Below are 20,336 nucleotides of genomic sequence, written 5' to 3'. Positions count from 1 at the left end.
CATTTTATAGACTTCATACCTCTAGCATTTAAGACATATCTTTACTAGGCAAAGTTATAAAGCTAGTCTTTGATTTATAATAAAGTTTATGATATCCACTATATTCAATGCAGTGCTACTTTCATATGCTTGCTATTTTTAAATGCATTTTTTATTATCTTTCTTGTAAGTCTCACATTAGTGTTTGTCTAATATTTTGTTGCCTCAGTATTATCTTTCAGATAATCAGATTTTTAGTTTTACTTATTTATTTTACTAAATTAAAATGCACATTTCTGAGATAGAAGAAAATTCATAGCAGAGATGTCCTTGTGTAAAACTTTTTATTGCACATCAAGACAAAAATAAAATTTATTACAGGGTTAGAAACTAGCATTTCCAAGTTAAATGAGAATTACACATAGTAAAATAACATAAAATCTGATCTTTATTCATCATTACTAAATCAGAATTTAACCTTGAATTCAGAATAATGCAATCAAAATAGAGTCAAAACTTTAAAAAGTGCCTGGAAAAGATTTTATTGTATAGAAGAAGTGTTTTACTCATGAATAACAATAATAATAAGGGTAAGGATAGTATATTTTGGAGCAATTATGCAGTTATGTAGAAGTATATCACTCTTTTGGTGATTATCATATAATCCTTTAGTTAATCTTCATAACAACAAGTGAAATAGGTACTATCATTATATCCATTTAAAAATGAGAAATCTGAGATTAAAAAGATTAAGTAACTAGGTCAAAGTCACATTTGCTATTAAGTCAGTTTAGGTCTTTGCAGCCTCAAACCTGTGCACTCTGAACCGCTTTTTTTTGAAGTATTTTCTTTGACCGTCTTTTTCAGACCTACTGAATCAGAACTCATGGTTGTGGCACATAACAATCTACACTTTAACATCTATCTGCACGGAATTAATGTTTCTTACATATGGTTGCGTACAGAAGACAAGAAATACCATAAATAATTAAGGATGAGTCTAATTAACTTCAAACAATGTACTGATAGTTAGGGTTGTAGACAGCCCAATAAGTAGAGTGGTGACAAACTACCTATTTTAGTAGGAAACTGCCTATTTCAATGATACTTAAAATGGTGAAGCTTTTTGACAGTACTTTTACTGGACTTCACCTCTTCTGGCTCAGAATGAGTTCTTCATAACAAACTGTGTACTCTTCATAACAAACTTGTATTTTACTCATCTCTCTGGGCAACAGTTGGGTGAGAGGAAATGTTAGGAGGAACTATAGCATATGTTGTAAAAATCTATTCCATTTCCAGTTGCAGTGAACATTTGCTTAGTTGCTTTAAAGAGCTTTGCAGGTACCACTCTTGCTTTTCAATGAATATACCACAGGGAGTTTACAGTGATAATTAGAATTCTTTCTAGTATCAGCACTTTTTTTCTGGGGTTTGAGCAGTAACAATAGGTGAAGCAAATATGTTTATTTAAGGTTTTTGGTATTTAAGTGAAAGAAATTCTGTTCACCATTTGGCATTAAAAATAAACTCAGAAAATTGACCTGTTGGGGGGAAAATTAAAAAAAATAAAATCTGAGAATATCAAAGCAGGAATTTAGATGTTGAATGTTTGAAATATGGATGAAAGAAATGTTCTATGTGTTTCAGGATGTTAAATAGCTTTAGTCGGATTCTTAAATATTAGCTTATTGAAATCCTATGCAAGTATTTATATTCTAAGTTAATACTAGTTAATTTATGGTAGCTTCAATGTAAGTCACTTTTCTAAAGTTGAAAATCACACTTTAAAAATAAAACAACACAAAACTAAACAAAATGAGGTAGAAGCTGAGATAATAATTTGGGTCATATGAGTCATACTTAAAATAATAGGTTATTCCTTATCTACCTACCTATGGTAAGAAATCAAGTGACTGCTTCCCACTCACTGAAAAAGCTTCAGCCAAACTAAATAAGCCTTTCAGGTATGACTGGTTTGATTGGTTCCTTAAGTCCTTCAGAAGGGACTAGCTTTAAAACAAATAAGCAAACATATTTTTATATTACAATAACAATGAGATTCATTGTAGAATGTGTTAAGAAAATAAAGCTAAAGGAATACAAATTAAAATTACCTATAACCCACAGACATGAACATTATTGTTTGTTGTCTATTTGTTCTTCCCACCCCCCAAAATGGAGTCATATTTCTGTATTTGATAAATTTGATCCTTCATTCACAATCTGTGTTTATTTTGCCATGTCATGAAATAGTCTTATGTAACAGTTTTTTTTTAATGTTTTATTTATTTTGAGAGAGCACAAGCAGGGGAGGGTTAGAGAGAGGAGGAAGAGAGGATCCAAAGCAGTTTCTGAGCTGTGAGCCTGATGTGGGACTTGAACTCAAGAATTGTGAGATCATGACCTGAGCCAAAGTCAGACGCTCAACCGACTGAGCCACCCAGGTGCCCCTATGTAACTCCGTTGTTTTTTTTTTTCTTTTTTTAATTTTATTTAAGTCGAAGCTAGTTAACATATAGTATAGTAATAGTTTCGGGAGTAGAATTTAGTGGTTTATCACTTAAATATGTAACACCCGGTGCTCATCCCAACAAGTGCCCTCCTTACTGCCATTCACGCATTTAGCTCATCCACTTACCCAACACCCCTCAAGCAGCCCTCAGTTCTCTGTATTTAAGAGTTTCTTACGGTTTCCCTCCCTCTTTGTTTTTATTTTATTTTTCCCTCCCTTCCCATATGTTCATGTTGTGTTTCTTACATTTCACATAGAAATGAAAACATATGATATTTGTCTTTAACTTATTTCGCTTAGTATAATACACTCTGGTTCCATCCACGTTGTTGCAAATAGCAAAATTTCATTCATTTTGATGAGTGAGTAATATTCCATTGTATGTAGGTACCACATCATCTTTACCCATTCATCTATTGATGGACATTTGGGCTCTTTCCATACTTTGCCTATTGTCAATAGTGCTGCTATAAACATTGGGGTTCATGTACCCCTTCAAAACAGCATTCCTCTATCCTGTGCATAAATACCTAGTAGTGTAATTGCTGGGTCATAGGGTAGTTCTATTTTTAATTTTTTGAGGAACCTCCATACTGTTCCCCAGAGTGGCTGCACCAGCTTGCATTCCAACTAGCAGTGCAAAAGGGTCCATCTTTATCTGCATCCTCGTCAACATCCGTTGTTTCCTGAGTTGTTAATTTTAGCCATTCTGACAGGGGTGAGGTGGTATCTCATTGTGGTTTTGATTTGTATTTCCCTGATGATGAGTGATGTGGAGCATTTTTTCATATGTCAGTTGGCTATCTGGATGTCTTCTTTGGAGAAGTGTCTATTCATGTCTTTTGCCTATTTCTTCACTGGATTATTTGTTTTTTGGGTGTTCAGTTTGATAAGTTCTTTATAGATTTTGGATACTAACCCTTTATCTGATATGTTATTTGCAAATATCTTCTCCCATTGTGTCTGTTGCCTTATAGTTTTGCTGATTATATCCTTTGCTGTGCAGAAGCTTTTTTATTTTGATGAGGTCCCAATAGTTCATTTTTGCTTTTGTTTCCCTTGCCTCTGGAGATGTGTTGAATAAGATGCTATGGCCAAGATCAAAGAAGTGTGGAGTTTGGTGAACTCTATAGATTATGGATACTAGCCCTTTGTCCGATATGTCATTTGCAAATATCTTTTCCCATTCCGTTGGTTGCCTTTAGTTTTGCTGATTGTTTCCTTTGCCCTGCAGAAGGCTTTTATCTTAATGAGGTCCCAGTACATTTTTGCTTTTGTTTCCCTTGCCTCTGGAGATGTGTTGAATAAGATGCTATGGCCAAGATCAAAGAGGTTTTTGCCTGCTTTCTCCTCAAGGATTTTGATGGCTTCCTGTCTTGCATTGAGGTCTTTCATCCATTTTGAGTTTATTTTTGTGTATGGTGTAAAAAAGTGGTCCAGGTTCGTTCTTCTGCATGTTGCTGTCCAGTTTTCCTAACACCATTTGCTGAAGAGACTGTCTTTTTTCCATTGGATATTCTTTCCTGCTTTGTTAGAGATTAGTTTGCCATATGTTTGTAACTCCATTTCTGGGTTCTGTGTTCTGTTCCATTGATCTAAGTGTCTGTTTTTGTGCCTGTACCATACTGTGTTGATGATTACAACTTTGTAATACAGCATGAAGTCCAGAATTGTGATGCCTCCAGCTTTGGTTTCTTTTTAACGGTTACTTTGGCTGTGCAAACTTTGGCTGTGTGTGGCTTTGGCTGGTTCCATACACATTTAGGATTGTTTGTTCTAGCTGTGTGAAGAATGCTGGTGTTATTTTGATAGGGATTGCATTGGATATATAGATTGCTTTAGATAGTACCAACATTTTGACAATATTTGTTGTTCTAATCCATAAGCATGGAATATTTTTCCATTTTTTTTGTGTCTTCTTCAATTTCTCTCATAAGCTTTCTATAGTTTTCATGTATGGATTTTTTACCTCTTTGGTTAAATTTGGTTGATAAAACAGGTGTTTTATGGGTTTTGGTGCAATTGTAAATGGGTTTGATTCTTTAATTTCTCTTCATTATTCATATTCATTTTGTTTCATTATTGGTGTATAGAAATGCATCTGATTTCTGTGCATTGATTTTATGTCCTGTGACTTTGCTGAGTTCATGGATCAGTTCTAACAGTTTTTTGGTGGGATCTTTTGGGTTTTCTGAATAGAGTATCACATCCTCTGTGAAGAGTGCAAGTTTGGCTTCCTCCTTGCTGATTTGGGTGCCTTTGTGGTTGATTTTGACTTTCGTAGTGTTGTTGTCTGAAAACATGTAAAATATGATCTCGAACTTTTTGTACTTGTTGAGGGCTGATTAGTGTCCCAATAAATGATCTATTCTGGAGAATGTTCCATGTGCATTCGAGAAGAATGTGTATTCTCCTGCTTTAGGATGAAATATTCTGAATACATCTGTTAAGTCCATCTGGTTCAGTTTGTCATTCAATGTCATTGTTTCCTTGATGATTTTCTTCTTAGATTATCTGCCATTGCTATAAGTGGGATGTAGTAGTCCCCTACTATTATGGTATTATTATCAATGAGGTTTTTTTTATGTTATTAATATATATATCTAGGTGTTTCATGTTGGGGGCATAAATATTTATAATTGTTACATCTTCTTGGTAGAGAGACCCCTTAGTTATGATATAATGCCCTTTTTCATCTCTTGTTAGTCTTTATTTTAAAATCTAGATTGTCTGATATAAGTATGGCTACTCCAGCTTTCTTTTGGCAGCGATTAGCATGATAGATGGTTCTCCATACCCTTACTTTCAATCGGAAGATAAGTTTAGGTCTAAAATGGTTCTTTTCTAAACAGCATATAGATGGATGTTCTTTTTTTATCCATTCTGTTACCCTATATTTTTTGATTGGAGCATTTAGTACATTGACATTTAGAGTGAGTGCTGAAGGAAATGAATTTAGTGCCATTGTGTTGCCTGTAGAGTTGGAGTTTCTGGTCATGTTCTCTGGTCCTTTATAGTCTTTGTTACTTTTGGTCTTTTTGCTTTGTTTCATCTTTTCTACCCTCAGGGACTTCCTCTTAAAATTTCTTGCAGGGGTGGTTTAGTGGTCAGGAACTCCTTTAGTTTTTGTTTGGGAAACTCTTTATCGCTCCTTCTACTTTGAATTACAGCCTTATTGGGTCAAGAATTCTTGGTTGCATATTTTTCCAGTTCAGCATGTTGAATATATCCTGTGGACATATCTGCTGTGGACCTGTGGACAGATCTACTGGGAACCTGATCTGTCTTTCCTTATAGGTTAAAGAAGTTTTTTCCCTGCTGCTTTCATAATTCTTTCATTATGTGTGTATTTTGTGAATTTGACTATTATATGCTTTGTTGATGGTCAGTTTTTATTGAATCTAATGGGAATTCTCTGTGCTCCTTGGATTTTTATGTCTGTGTCTTTCTCCAGGTTAGGAAAGTTCCCTTATGATTTGCCCACATAACCTTTCTACCCCTTTTTCTCTCTCTTCATCTTCTGGGACTCCTTTGATTTAGATGTTATTACTTTTTAATGAGTCACTGAGTTCTCTAATTCTTATATCGTGGCCTTTCACTTTAGTTTCCCTCTTTTTTTTTCCTGCTTCATTATTCTCCATAATTTTGTCTTCTATATTGCTGATTTGTACCTCTGTTCCATCCATCCTTGCTACCATGGCATCCATTCAAGAGTGCATTTCAGTTATAGCATTTTTAATTTTGTCCTGACTAGAGTTTACTTGTTTTATCTCTGCAGAAAGGAATTCTGTGTTTTTTTTTCAACCCCAGGTAGTGTTCTTATTATTGTGATTCTAAATTCTAGTTCAGACTACTTGCTTATATGTTCATTGATTAAGTCCTTGGCTGTAATCTTCCTTTTCTTTCTTTTGGGGTTAATTCCTTCATTTCATCATTTTGGAGGAAGAAAAAAGAATAACATGAAAAGTTAAAATTTAAAAAATTAAAAACACAAAAAATCAAATAAAGGAAGCTAGATCCTAGATGTATTTGGTTTGGTTGTTGAAAGAATTTTGATAGAACAGAGGAAAAAGGGGGAAAGAAAGGAAAAGAAAAAAGGGAAAAAATAAGAAAAATGTTTAAAAATTTAAAAATATATACAATAAAATAGAATAAAATGAAGAAAGTAAAATAGAATTTTAAAAATTTACAAAAAATTTTAAAAATATAAAAAATTAAAATATTTTATAAAAATGAAAAATAAAAATAAGTTATTTCTTTTTCTGTATCTAAGATTTAGAATAGAAAAAGAAAAAGAAAGGAATAGATGTACCAGTGAAGAGAAAGAAATCTGACTGAAATTACATCCAGTTTCCCCTAGAAGACAAATGTGATTGTCAAATCAAAGGGCTTTGTTCCAGCAGTTAGACTGGGCTTGGTGTAAAGGCTCCGTTCTTCACTATGTGGCACTGCTTAGCTTACTTGGGTAGATTCATGTGGTGTGTGTTTGCTATGTGTATGTGCATGTGCAATAGAGGTAAAAATGGGGCCACCCAGCTTCCCAGGCTCTAACATCAGAACTCTACTCTCTCACAGACGGTCAGTCAAGCAACACTCCTTAGTCTCTGGCTTCCCGGCTTCTACACTGTCTATGTTGAAGCTGTCAGACTGCTAGGTGGCACCTCCCTCCTGAATTTTATCTCAGATGAGTTGTGTTTCCAAATCCCCTACTTCTCAGGACCCTGCAGCTTGGATCTGCTCCAACCCTCTGGTGGAAGGGCTCACCAAGTAATGGCTGGGTGCCATCTTGCCCTCCGGGAACGTTCATGCAGTTGCACTGCTGCAAAATCTCAGAGAATGTGGTGGGCTCTGGCTTGTCCCCGGAAAAGTTTGCATGATCGAAGAGCAGCAATGGTTCAGGGATTATGATAAATCACAACACACGACCAGTGCCAGGTTTCACCACATCCTAGTCTTTATTCCTATACCAGCAAACATGGCTGTTCTCCAGCGTCCACAGGGACCTTTGCCTGTGGGAAGTCTGTACAGCCTCTACCAAATGCCCTCCTAGCAGGCAAACTGCTTCTCCCCATTTTGCCTGTGACCCCTCATACTTCGCTGTCTGCTCCTGGGGATTCATCCTACCCACCAGAGCTCACTAGGTATTGAGCTATGGAATTTCTGACTGCCCTCTCCTTTCTTCCTTTCTTGTTCCGTCACTTGTGGGTGTTTCCACTCTTTCTCTTTCTATCCAGCTACTTTCAGGGGGGAGTGCTTTGCACTCTCCCCCCACCCTTTCTCTGTTCTCTCTCTTCAAAAACAGCTCCATACCCTCCGTGACTTCTCTGTCCCCGAGTTCACCTCTCTGTGCCCTGTACCTGCTGAGTTCTGTGGCTCAAGTTATCCAGATCTTTGTGTTAATCCTCAGATCAATTTTTTAGGTGTGCAAAATGGCTTGCTACTGATGTAGCTGCATTTCAAGGATGAAAGCAGCAGAGAACTTCCATGCTTCTCTGCCTTCTTGGCCCCTCTGCCTGTGTAACTCTGTTTTTAATAGCATTATTCTGTTCCCCAATGAGGTTTTAAAAATATAATAATGAAATAGGTTACTGTTGGACATAATCACACGATATAGGGGATAAAATACAGACTGTGGAATAGAGGTTCAGCCTCTCTCAAGCTGAATGCCTTGGGCTGTGTTATTTAATCTCTGTGTAGCCCATTTCCTTAACTGAAAATGTATATGAACATATTTGTCTCATGAAGTTGTGAGGATTGGGTAAGTTACTATCTCTTAAGCACAGTAGCTGGAATATGACACAGCTCAATAATTATTAAGTGTATTTAAGACAATGATAATTATGTGATACATCCCTAGAATTAAAGTTCCTGAGTAAAAGATGAGGCATAATTTTTAGAACTTTTGGTGCTTATCAAGGAATCACCCAGATGTGCCCAATGGGAATACACAGATTATCTGTCTTGTTTTATTCCCAGATTCAGACTTTAGGAACAAATTTAACATGAAAATTATCAAAATTTACTTCAGGAACTAATATTCCTGATAAACAAAATCCAAGTACATTTCTTACTTGTTTTTTTTATATATTACTTTATACTTATCTATATTTCTGTTATGCTAAGTGGTGCATATTATAATGTTTTCATAGTTGTTTTCTCCTCTGTATCTGTACTAAGTAGTATGTTATTTATGATCTATCTTTATGATCTATCTTAATTTGAAATGTACAAATAGCATATCAGTGTTGTCTTTATTTTCATATTTATTGTATTTTCGAGGTGAAAACCTTTTTATCCTTTTCTTTGAACTGCTTGTCTTTAGGAATGTTTCTACTAGATGCTTGTTTCCATTTGTTACTAATATATTAAACCTTTCTCTGCAGTGAAATGGGCACCTTTTTATTTTCATAGTTTGGTACCTTATTTGCATTGATATATTTTCCTTTCAATTTTTTTCCTAGGAATTGTGTATGGTACCATTATGTATATGTGTGTATGTGGGTTTTATATGTGTATGTGTTCAGTCAAATCTATTATCTGTAAGTTTATAAACTTTTTTTGTTTCTATAGTTGATAATAAAATGTTTAAAATTTTTAATTTCGAGGTGCCTGGGTGGCTCTGTCAATTAAATGTCTGACTCTTGATTTCTGCTCAGGTCATCCTCTCATGGTTTGGAAAATTGAGCCCCATGTTGGGCTCCATGCTCACAGTGCAGAGCCTACTTGGGATTCTCTCTCTCTCTCTCTCTCTCTCTCTCTCTCTTTCTCTTTCTCTTTCTCTATGCCCCTCCCCATGCTTGCATTTACACACTCCTGCAATTTCTAGTGCGCTCTCTCTCTGTCAAAATAAATAAACATTATTTTTTTTTAATTTGACATGTGTGGAGTATTATTGTGAATTTGAAACTCAAAAACATTAATATCTCCTGACAGTTTTCTCCTAATTTGGCTTCCATATGAAGCCCATAAGTTTCATAGTAGCTCTATAATTAACACGTATCATACACATAATGAATGATAGCCATTCTGTTAAATAATTTGTATATAGTCTTTATTCTCATAAATAAAAGATATCCTTTTCCATGTTTTTATTTTTTGTTGTTTATTTAGAGAGAGTGTGAGTGGGGAAGAGGGGTAGAGGGAGAGAGAAATCTCAAGCAGGCTCCACACTGAGTGGGGATCTGGACATAGGGCTTGATTCCACAACCCTGGGATCATGACCTGAGCCAAAATCAAGAATCAAATGCTCAACCAAATGAGTCACCCTGGCCTCCCTTCCATGTGTTTCAAATTAGGCATATGGAGTTTAAGTAATGACCCAATTCCACAGATCTGTAAATGACAGGGCTGAGTCTTATTGCCCTGTTAACCCTCTGTAAGATGACCTCTTTTACACTACAGCACCCTAGCATATGGGAAAACTGAAACAGAGGTAGTAAAAAGTGAATACCAGAACTGTGGGGCTGGAAAAAGTGTTTGAAATATTCTGGCACAAATGCTTCTCTTTTTCCATGAGTGGACTAAATTAAAGCAGACCTTTTTGATTAAGTATATTGCCTAACACATTCTAGGTGAGAATTTCAAGAATATAAATTAGGGTATTGTATATGGATATTAAGACCTATTTGGTTGATATTTTTGAATCTTGAGTTAAAGCCTATGGATGTATTTAAATTACTTGTTTGTTTCATACGACAGTCTCTAGTTTTATTCTTTATCTTCACGTGCTTTTAATGTTAAGAAATTTATATTTTTATCAGTAGATGCTCAGAAGTCTTCATTATTGGCTCCATTAAGGGAAAATGCAAACAAGATATATAATATATAAGATAACTTTTAAGCTTATTAAACACAGATAATGATAAGAGAATTTTGTGCGCTACACATTGTTAACCTTACCTATGCTGTATGTTGTGTAACATATTTGTTACATATTTTTCCTTTGGTATTATGTTTGAAAATAATATTTAGAAAAAATTTTAATGATTATTTTTGACAGAGGGAGAGACAGAGCATGAGCAGGGGAGGGCCAGAGAGAGAGGGAGACACAGAATCTGAAACAGGCTCCAGGCTCTGAGCTGTCAGCACAGAGACCCATGTGGGGCTCAAACTCACAGACGGTGAGATCATGACCTGAGCCGAAGTTGGACCCTCAACCGACTCAGCCGCCCAGGCACCCCTGAAAATAATATTAAAACAAAGATTCTCCATAGATGATCTCTACTTCTGGATAGCTTAGTACATGCACACTGACTAGCAAGCTTATTTTTCCTCCTTTTGAAATCGATACCATGGCTGTCAGCAGAGTCTAATAGAAGTTTTAAGAACATTTAATTGCTTTTCAGAGCTGGAGGCAGAAAGAAAATTTCAGCAAGGTCTTCATTTGAACCACTGTTCTAAGTCTATTTGATATACCTTGGTTCTCATATTAAGGAAATAACACATTTATAAGTAAACTAATATTGTGTGTTCTGCATGAGGGCAGAAAAAGAATACATGAATGATGCAATAAATAGAGCCCAGTTCCTGTTCATTGACAGAGATGAGGAACAGCAAATCTTTACTTCTCTATCTCTTTCAGCTTTCCCTTAGTTACTTCTAACTCCACCTACAGTGTCATCTTGAGTTTCTAGAGCTGGCTCTATGTAGTATAAGATGCAGCTGTAAACTGGAGAATCAAACACTGACTTCCCATGGAAAATTCCTTGAACTCTGGAAGAATTTCTAAATGTGAATACTACATTGTAATTAAGTCTTCTCAAAATAGTTTTCTCTATTCCATTTGATTTCTCATGAATAAATAGGAACTTGGGAGGAAGAATGAGAGACAGATGTGTAAGAATTAATATAGGTAAAACCAAGCACAGTCTGACATTTATAATTCCCATGAATTTAAGTATCTTCTATGACCTAATCATGCTAACTGAACCAGTATTTTTCCTCAAAACACTGGATTAGCCCATTTATCTTGGCTTGCTGAATTCTTGATTCTTTGGTTTGATCTCTTTGGCTACTGACTTCACTCCTGTTTTGCTTCTTCTTTTTACAACACCCTCCTATCCCATCTTCATGAACCTATTTACTGGCTTGATCACTTTTTCCTGCCGAAACCACTGAAACTTTATTTAAAAGATCTCCAAGGACATTCTTACAAAGACCTGCACAAATTATTGTTCTTTTATGTTGCTGAGTTAGGGAGCATTTATAACATACATGTAAACCTATGTTACTGACATTTATTGAATTTTATATATTAAGCACTGTGGTAGGTATTAGAAAATTAAGAAGAATAGTGATACCATGCTCAAAAAGTATTATGTTGTGTTGATTATGCCAATGGTACTGATTCTGAATGTTATCAGAACTAACTATAAGTAGATAACAGTGTTCCCTGGATCAGTCAAAAAGGCCTATTGGAAGGCCTTTTATTTAAAATGAAAATAGAAGCACATACATGATGGGCAAAAGGACATTTCTATCAGAGTTTAGAGATTATTTTTAAGATTATTATTAAGCACAAATGGGAATTGATTCAAGAGAGCCTGTCTGCCTTAGCCATTTTGTGAATATATTTATTTGAAGGCAATAAAACATACATTATATAAATTATAAGCACTCTTGTGTAATTTGTTTTGAATCACATTCATTTATTCTATAGAAAGAAGGACTCAAACCTAGGAAAACATTAAAAAGGTATGCTATGCTATAAGAAAGTAAATGAGCTACAGACATTTTTTATAAAGTACACATTTAATCGTATTTTTATGGCAGTTCTTCACTGTGAACGGTTTTGCTTCAAGCCAGAAGTAGGTGTACAAAAGTATCTAAATATTCATAGAAGTTTCCTTTTCCTCTTACATGTATTTAAGTGTATGTGTTAGGAAGAAAAGCTAAGAGAGGGAATTTGAGGATTTAATATGGCAATTTGATCAATAGGCATTATGCCCAAACAGCACTTTGTATGAACAACTGAAGAATCAATAAACTCAAACAATGGGGGCAGCTGAAGGCAAAGGAAAGCAGGAATTTTATTTTGGAACAGTATAACCATGACATTGTTATCAGAGAAGCAGCAGCCATAGATGATTATGCCTTTGTACAATAAGTAGATGTGGTGGTTTAATTTGGAGTAAAAGCACAAAGTCAGCCTGAGGTTAGCAGAGTGGATTTTAGGCTCTCTCCCAAGCTCTAATACTAAGAATAAATGTTAGATGCTGACTAAGTGGGAGAAACAGCAGTGAAAACATCTTTAAATAGACAGAGATCACCTTCTAATGGAGGAAACAATTACTACTGGGGAGTCTTCATCTAAAAATGCAATTCAAGATTAAGTTTATGCAAAAACTATGAAGAAGAGGAAATTTATTTCCAAGCTCTCCAGCCTCGTCTGTACAATCATAAATGCCCTTAGGTGCTATATATGCTTACATGAAAAAGAACATTTTTTTGTTGCAGCCAATTTGATACAGCTAAAATGAGGTACCTGTTAGATGCAAAGGACAACTCCAAATGGAAAAAAAAAAAGCAAGTACAAACTCAAGAGATATTCCCAACCAAACTCAAGTTTGTGCCTCAGCACTTACCTACCCCATCCCTGAGTAGAGACCACAGGGTGAAAATGTATGTTTTGCATAACTATTCAAACCCTAGAAGTATACATATTTATGAAATTACTAGGGGATACATGTGGCTATTCTTATTACTATATTTTAGTGTGGGGAAGAAATTTCATGTTAGAAGCACATACATAGAAGCTAGACACTTAAGAAGAAAAAAATGGCAACATTTAACTATTTTGGCTTTAAAATAAAAGATAAATGGGGCAAATATATTTGTTGTAAATACTGGAGGGCTTATATCCTTTATATACCAAGCATGCTTATAGCTTAACAGAAAAACAAGACCCCCAACAACAAATAGGGAGCAAATATGCACAGTTCTTTTTTATGGAAATAAAAATTTAGATTTTTGGACAGTAAAATAAGATATTTGAAGTCAAGCAAATTTTTGAAGATAACATGTTTTTAAATGTCAGACTGCCAATTATGGAAGAATATTTAATATTCAGGGTATATTGTTAATTTTAAAAAGTCAGTTTTTTAGGACAGTTGAATAGCTTTTAATGGAATATGAATAGATCTCAATTATGGAAGTCCACACAATTATGAGTATGCATGTTTTAAATGTAAATCTATAGTCTGTCTATCTTCATAATGATCTAGATGTGTAAACATGAAACAGTTCACTTTAGATATTTTTGGGAAGGTGATTGGAATTGCAGGGTAGTTAAGGAGAACCTCACTTCACATTTTATTAGCTAAAGCTGGAATCCACATCTAAATCAAAACCAGGTTACCACATGGTACCAGCTCCAGCCTGAAAGATAAGATCAACTGGTTCATTGATTGAACCAGTTCATGAGACTGATTGTGGGCATCACTTTTAACTCTGTACTCGGTGACTTTATGTTAGCAGTTTAGAATACTCCATGGTAGAGATATTTATGCCAAAATAATAAATCACTACAAATAAGGATTCTCTTCCCCCCTCTCGTTTTCTCTCTCTCCTTTAATCTATAGAGGTGACTATTAAATATTTCTCAGCACACTACTGGATGCAACCACTGTAATTGGTTTAGAGACATCAGGATTTACCCTTTGCAGTGAATTATATGTTAGGGGTACTATTAGTAAAGTCTGGATTCTTAACAGTTTGAAACGGTGAGTGAATGTTAAACAGTCAGTGAACAGTGTCTGATATTGTAGTAATGGAATCAAGAATAGTGAAAATTTCGGTGTATTCTGAGTGGGGCTAGCACATTTTAGTTATTGTAGTCAATTCTGGGTAACCCATTTTAAGTGTTGCCCTGATTAACTTGGGGACTTAGGTAAAGGAAAATAAAAGATCTAGTGTCTAAAATGTATGATACATAAATACATATGCAAGGATATGTGAATGCATATAATGAAACAGACAAGTATCAAGGAGGATATATGTATGTTCCTCAGTATTCAAAGGTCTATCATTTGGAAGAATGTTTTCACTTTTTCTACAGTATAGGATTGGAATGGACACATACACATTCATGGAAATCAAGCTTATTCTTGATAAGTTAGTTGTGATTAACAGCATAATTATTATGGACTTGACTAGTTCTAACTCATTAGATATGTTTTTGGTTTTTTAACCATGTATAATTTAATAAGCACAGTGTCTTATTATATTTTTGAAAACATAATACCATCTTTAAATTAAATAAGAAAAAACAACTGACAATTTAATCTCATAAATCTCTTTATAATCCTATTCTTATCAACTCCTCTAATTATTAATACTAATAATTCAATATATAAAAATAATCATTACACTATTATAAAAGCACATTAGTCTCTACACTTTCTTGGGTAACCCATTTCCATGTTAACTATGACTGAATATTTAGATATTAATTCTGAGGAACACTGCATATTAGAAGCAAGCCTGTTTTTATGTAGTGTTCCTTTCAGCACAGTGAGAGAAATAAAAATGCTTTAGTGTAATAAAGAAACCAATGCCACATTCAGGACCAAGAAGGCATTTTTTTACCCCAGCTTCTCATTAGCTTTTCTTTTGCATTCTTAGAGTAGTAATAGAAAATGCTGAAATCCCTTCTCCTTTATTTTGCTTTAGGTGGTTGTCATGATACTTTGGCAACCAAGTGAGGTATATGAAAAGTACAATGCATAAACATATAGTCATGCTTCTTAACAAAATAACATCACTCCTTGTACCTATTGCCCATATTGTGCCATACAAATTGCTTACATTTTGAATAAGCAGGAATACAGTTCCAGTTATTTAAATTACAAGCAAAATGGCTGAATTTATATGACTTATAGAGGGGAGATCAAGGCAGCCATTTTAATTAAGAGTTTGGCATTTATATAAATAAGGTTTTATTTTGATATTTCTTTCTCTGTTAGAAAATGCAAATAAAAAATCAAGAAAATGTACCTTTCCTTATATTTTCCTTTCAACCCAGCTATTGTATAAAAGTATTTACTGATACTTTGATAATTTGGAGTCAAATTTAGGATGGGGGCTACAGAATTAATGCACTAAAAGGTATGCTGTTTATTCACAATGGGTGAGAAAAAACTTCTCTGCATTCATGAGACCTTTTCATTATGAGGAAATGGAGAATTTTCACAAGTTATGTAAAACTCATTTATATTTTAATTCAACATTTAAGGAAGAAAATTTTGGATTTAAGAATCAGAAGAGCTGGAATTAAGTTCATGTTCTCCAAAAGCGTGTGGAAAAAAAAAAAAAAACATGACATCACATAAAAGTCACAGTTGCATTATTCAAAATGGAGAAAAAATGTTTTAACCTTTCTTTTGAGGTTTGAGCATCAAATAATACATATATAATACTATTTTTAAAATATATTGGACCCCTGGGTGGCTCAGTCAATTGAGTGTCTGACTGTGGCTCAGGTCATGATCTCACGGTTCATGAGTTCGAGCCCCCATCGGGCTCTGTGAGGACAGCTTAGAGCCTAGAGCCTGCTTTTCATTCTATGTTTCCCTGTCTCTAGGCCCCTCTCCTGCTCACACTCTGTCTCTCTCTCTCTCTAAAAAATAAATATTAAAAAAATTTTTAAAAAGTGATTCTTAAAAAATAAAATATAAATGTGATATGTAAATAAAAATTCCTGTTATTTATATATTCCATAACTATAGACTACCATGTTCTAAGTACACTATAAGATGTGAATTTTGACAAATTATTGATTATTTAATACTAAAGTGCTGTCTTAATCCATTACCCTGTTACCAAAACCCTCTGAACAACCATGTACCACATATTCTCCAATTATAGATGAGAAAATTGAAGCTCAGAGATGTGAAATTATTTGTCAAAAGCTAAAGCCAATAAAACAAAATTAAAATTTATTTTAGTAAATTATAGGTCCAGTGCTCTTTGATAAATGTAAGATAAATGTAAGACAGTGTATTTAGCTTAACAGAGCTTCACTTCTTAAAAACATATGAAAAGACTAATTAAAAATCTAAAACAAGGATCTAAGATGTTTTGCTGTAATTGATGCAGAAATAAGAGATTAAGAAGTTTTAAGGAAGAAGAGATTACTGCGGGCTGAAGAGGTCAGAGAAGACTGTAATTCAGATCTATGATTCAAAATTATATGTAAACCTTTGTGTTATTGTGCTTTGCAGGTATTGCATTTTTTACAAACTGAAGGTTTGTGGCAACTTTTTGTCAAGCAAGTCTGTCAGCACCGTTTTTCCAACAGTATTTGCTCACTTCATGTCTCTGTGTCACATTTTGGTAATACAGTATTTCAAGCTTTTTTCATTATTATTCTGTTATGGTGATCTGTGAACCGTGACCTTGGCTATTACCATTGTAATTGTTTTGGGTACCACAAACTGCATCCATATGAGATGGTGAACTTAATAGATAAATATTGAGTCTGTCTTGACTGCTCCACTGACTAGCCATTCCATCATCTGTCTCCCTCTTCTCAGACCTCCCTGTTCCCTGAGATATAACAGTAATGAAGTTAGTAACCAATTAATTACTAACCAATTAATGATCTTAAAATGGCCTCTAACTGTTCATGTGAATGGAAGAGCCACATGTCTCTCACCTTAAATTAAAAACTAGAAATGTTTAAGTTTAGCAAGGAAAGCATTTCAAAGCTAAAATTGGCTGAAAGCTAGGCCTCTTACACTAGTTAGCCAAATTAGTGAATTCAAATTGGAATTAAGTACATGCAAAAAAAAAAAAAAAAAGAAAAAGTTCTTGAAGGAAATTAAAAAGTGCTACTGCAGTGAACATATGAATGATGAGAAGGCAAAACATCCTTATTGATGATATGGACAGTTTTAGTGGTCTGGATAGATCAAACCAGCCACAACATTCCCATCAGCCAAAGTGTAATCTAGAGCAAGACCCTAGCTCTTTTCAATTTCATGAGGGCTGAGAGAGGTAAGGAAGCTGCAGAAGAAAAGTTGGAAGCTAACAGAGGTTGGTTCTTGAAGTTTAAGGAAGGAAGCCATCTCCATTACATAAAAGTACAAGGTGAAGCAGCAAATGCTTAGGTAGAAGCTACAGTAAGTTGTTCAGAAGATCTAGCTTAAGAGAATTAAGCTCCACTAAATTTACAACCGACTTTTGATGTAGATAAAACAGCTTTCTATTGGAAGCAAATGTTGTCTAGGAGTCATAGCTAGAGAGGAGAAGTCAGTGCTTGGCTTCAAAGCCCCAAGGACAGGCTGATTCTCTTGTTAGGGACCAATGCAGCTGGTGACTTTAAGTTGAAGCCAGTGCTCATTTACTATTCAAAAAACATAAACATAATGAAAAAACTAGGGCCCTTCATAATTATGCTAAATCTAAACTCCCTGTGCTTTATATATGGAACAACAACAACAACAACAACAACAACAACAAAAAACCTGGGTGACAGTACATTTGTTTAAAAAATGGCTGACTGAATATTTTAAGCCCACTGTTGAGACTTACTGCTCAGAAAAAGAAAAAAAAAAGATTTTTAAAAATATTACTGTTCATTGGTAATGCATCTGGTTACCCAAGAGCTCTGATAATATATTTGGAAATTAATGTTTTCATGGCTGCTTATGAAAGATCCATTGTATAGCCCGTGGATCAAGGAGTGATTTTGACTTTTAAGTCTTTTTTTAAGAAACACATTTTGCAAGGCTGTAGCTGTCACAGATAGCGATTCCTCTGACTAATCTTGGCAAAGTAAGTTGAAAACCTTCTGAAATGGACTCCCATCCTATATATCATTAACAATATTTGTGATTAGGAGGGGCCAAGATGGTGGAGCAGTATGGAACTTTGGTTTGCCTCTCTTGTCCCTGAAATGTAGCTAGATCAATACCAAACCATCTTGCACACCTAGAAAACAGATTTGAGGGTTAACACAACAATCTGCATAACTTGAACCACAGAACTTGGCAGGTACACAGCACAGAGAGGTGAACTGGGGAGAGAGAAGCTGCACAGGGTAAGGAGCTATTTTTGCTTGTAGAGAGAAGACAGAGATGGGAAGAGTACAGGAAAAGCACACCCCTGCTGAAAGCAGCTGGAGAGAGAGAGAGTGGATTGAACAAAAAAAAAAGGAGAAAAGAGAAAGGTACTGCAAGATACTAAATTAAAAAAAAAAAGGAGAAAGGAGAGGGTTTAAAATCCATTAAGATGCTATAAATAGGGAACCACAGAGTCTGAAAACTCCATAGGTCGATACCTGGTGGAGGTCTGGTGGGCAGGGTGAATCCCCAGGAACAGACAGCAAGGTCCGAGGGGTCCTAATGCCACATGGGGAGACGTGGTTTCCCTGCTGGGAGGACATTTGGTAGAGGCTGTACAGCCTCCCCACAAGCAAACATCCCAGCCAACCCAGAGAACAGCCACGTTGGCTGGTGTTGGAATAGGGATGTTAAGGGTGAAGCCTGGCACCCTATGGGTGTTGTGTTTTACCATAATCCCTGAAATGCTGCTACTACATGATCGCATGAACTTTTTCTGGGTCAGGCTGGCACCTGACTGGCAGTCTCTGGGCATTTGCAGCAGCATGGTCACAGAAACGTTCCTCGGGGTGAGCCAACACCCAGCCATTGCTCGGTGAGACCTCCTCCAACCCTTCTGCAGAGGTTCTCAGTGGGTCAAAGCTGCAGGGCCCTCAGAAGTGAGGGGTTTGGAAACACAAACCATCTGAGATAAAACTCCAGAGGGAGCCTGGCAGGCTTATGGCTTGGTCACAGTGTAGAACTGGGGAGTGAACAGAAACTGGAGACAAAGGAGGGGTGCTTGATTGCTGGTTGGCAAGAGCATGAAGTTATGATACTAGAGACTGGGTGATGCATTTTCACCCCTCCCGAACATGCACATACATGCCTACAAGCACAATGATCCAGCCCAGTAAACTAAGCAATGCCTTCTAGTGGAGAACAGAGCTGCTACCCAAGCCTCTCCAACTGCGCTCTAGAGGAACAACTCAAATCTCTCCAACTGCTTAGTTTATGGACTATAAAGTGGTTTATAGTTTGACTTCTAGGGGAAACTGGAAGTAATTTCAATAGTATTCTGTTAGCTGGTCCATCTATTGATTTTTTTTTCTTATTCTTGAATACAGAAAGAAAAAAATATTTTTATTTTCTGTTTTTATAATAAATATTTTTCTTTAATTTCTTCTATATTTTTTTTTACTTTTTTGTAAATTTTTTAAATCCTATTTTACTTTCATCATTTCATTTAATTCTATTTTTTATTCATTTTTTTAAATTTTCAAATATTTTCCTTTTCTCTTTTGTTTTCTTTCCCTTTTTCCTCTATTCTGTCAAACTTCTTTCAACAACCAGACCAAAACGTACCTAGGATGTAACATCCTTTATTTGATTTTGTTGTGTTGTTTTTTAATTTTTTTTAATTTTAAGTTTTTAATTTTTTATTCTTTCTCTTCCTTCAAAATGACAAAAAGATGGAATTCACCCCAAAAGAAAGAACAGGAAGAAATGACAGCTAGATACTTAATCAACACAGATAGAAGCAGGATGTCTAAACCAGTATTCAGAATCATTATAATAAGAATATTAGCTGGGGTTGAAAATAGATTAGAATCCTTTGCTATGGAGGCAAAAGAAGTAAAATGTAGTCAGGTCAAAATTAAAAATGCTATAACTGAGCTGAAATCTCAAATGGATGCCATGGCAATAAGGATGAATGAAGTAGAGAAGTGAATCAGCAATATAGAAGACAAATTTGTGGAGAATAAGAAAGCAGAAAAAAAGGGGAACTAAGGCAAAAGAGC

Source organism: Prionailurus bengalensis, chromosome B1 (genome assembly GCF_016509475.1).
Source record: "Prionailurus bengalensis isolate Pbe53 chromosome B1, Fcat_Pben_1.1_paternal_pri, whole genome shotgun sequence".
NCBI lineage: Eukaryota > Metazoa > Chordata > Mammalia > Carnivora > Felidae > Prionailurus > Prionailurus bengalensis.
This window is presented reverse-complemented; position numbering follows the sequence as displayed.